This window comes from Nannospalax galili, unplaced genomic scaffold (assembly GCF_000622305.1).
Source record: "Nannospalax galili isolate Female #2095 unplaced genomic scaffold, S.galili_v1.0 scaffold271, whole genome shotgun sequence".
NCBI classification, from domain to species: Eukaryota; Metazoa; Chordata; class Mammalia; order Rodentia; family Spalacidae; genus Nannospalax; species Nannospalax galili.
This window is the reverse complement of record NW_008331789.1, coordinates 6,746,421-6,748,503: the sequence shown is the minus strand read 5'-3', so window position 1 is coordinate 6,748,503 and position 2,083 is coordinate 6,746,421.

Below are 2,083 nucleotides of genomic sequence, written 5' to 3'. Positions count from 1 at the left end.
GGAGGCTGGGGGAGCCGCAGTTGTCTCCGTGGAGGAAGTTGGGGGCCTGGTGCTGTGTCCTGCTGTGCCCTCTGACTCCCGCATTCCCCTCTACAGCCATCAGGCCAACCTCCTGGCAAGCTCTTCTCCCTAAGGCCGCAGCCTCCAAGTGTGGTCCTGGGACCCCTGGGGTTCTCAGGAAGTCCAAAGGAGGTTACATTGGATTGCTGGAGGAAGCCTGTCATGTGTTAGCTCATAAAATGAAGTTGTATTAGCTTAGTGACAATACTGTAAAGATCTGTGACAGGCTATGAGGAGTTTAAATGAGAGTTTGAAAAGAAAGCGGTTTGTTTTTTTTTTTTTTTGTAATGTGGAGGAATTATTAGCCTTGAGAGATGCCAGTGTGAGATGTGGCATTCTAAAGAGAAATACAGCAGAGCCACAAAATAGAAAAATGTTATTGTGGGTTCTGGGTACAATTCCCGTGGCTGGATCACAAGCTAAAACCCTTAAAACTAATAAGCAAAACGTTTGGAGAAGGGGCCTAGGCATGTCAGGAAATCAGGGTTCTTTGTAATTGGAATGCTGCCTTTGATATCATTTGGGGTATCCTAAGAGATATTCATAGTGACTTTTAATATCCTCACTTTCAAGGAGTTTATTCCTTCATGAGCCCCCTATGATGGATAAGACCTAGTTATTAGTTTCTCACTGTGAACCCAGCCAGTGGTATTTGGATGCCATTGATATGGGTATCTCAAATGATAGACCAACTCTGCATTCTAAAGGAGGATGTTCAAAGTGATTCAGTAATGCTTAATTTGACAAGTATTTGGTGAATGCTATCTTCTCAACTCTTCTAGGCCCTGAGGACACAGACCCATGAGCTCTCTGCTCCATGGAACTTACAGTCTGAAGGAGTGTAGTAAGCTACAAAATGGTCACACAAAGATGTCAGGGCCCAGCTTTTCGTAAATGTTAACCTTGGAAGTAGCAACTTTCAAGTGTGATTAAGAGACAGATCTTGAGACAAGACTATGCTGGTTTATCTGGAGAACCTTTAGCTCCATCATATATATCCTTATAAGGAAATAGTGGAAGTTGAGTTGCCTCAAACAGAAAAAGCCCTATACCTATGAAAACAGAGATGGCAGTGATTGAGCCACAAACCAAGGAATGCTGGCGGCCAGGAGAACCTGGCAAGGACAAAACACAAGTTCTCTTCTGGAGCTGTAGAGGGAACACAGCCTTGCCCACACCTTGATTTTGTTCCAGGAATACTGATTTAGGACCTCTGTCCCCAGAACTGCAAGCAAATGAATGTGTTAGTTTCAACTACCAAATTTATTGCCATTTGCTATAGCAGGTACAGGAAGCTAAAGAAAAAAAAAAAATTCACAGAACAACTGATAATCAATGGACAAGAAAAATTTCAGACAGATTAAAAATAGCAAAACAATGAATGGGTGCAGCAAGAACGTCCAGACATTGTTACTCAGCCCTGAAGAAGGCAACGAAAGAATTTCAGAAAGTACACTCTGTAATACTCCTAACAATCTAATAGTTGCTATTATGGTTTGAATCTAAAATATCTCCCACACGCTGGTGTTTTCAATGCTTGTTCTCAAACTAGCAGCACTATTTTGTAGGCTGTGGAGCTTTTAGGAGATGGGACCAGGCTGGCAGAAGTAGATTTCTAGGGACAGGCCTTTGAAGACTATATGCAGCTGGCTGGAGAGATGACTTGGGTTAAGAACACTGGCTGCTCTTGCAGAAGACTCAGGTTGCATTCCAACACCCACATGGCAACAACAGCCATCCTTAACTCCAATCTCAAGGGATCGGGTGCCCTCTTCTGGCCTCTGTAGGCACTGCACAACAATAGTGCACATACAGACAAACACATAAAAATAAAAAGTATACCCAGCCTTGGTTCTAGCCTGTCTCTCTGCTTCCTGGTCCTCCATGGTTTAGGGCACCTCCTCCACATTCTCCTGCACTGTGCCTTCCCTGTAATGGTGGTCTGACTCACTCTAAAACAGCAGAATCTTTCCTTCTATAAGATATTTCTCTCAGGCATTCTGTAACTTACACAGTTGCCAAA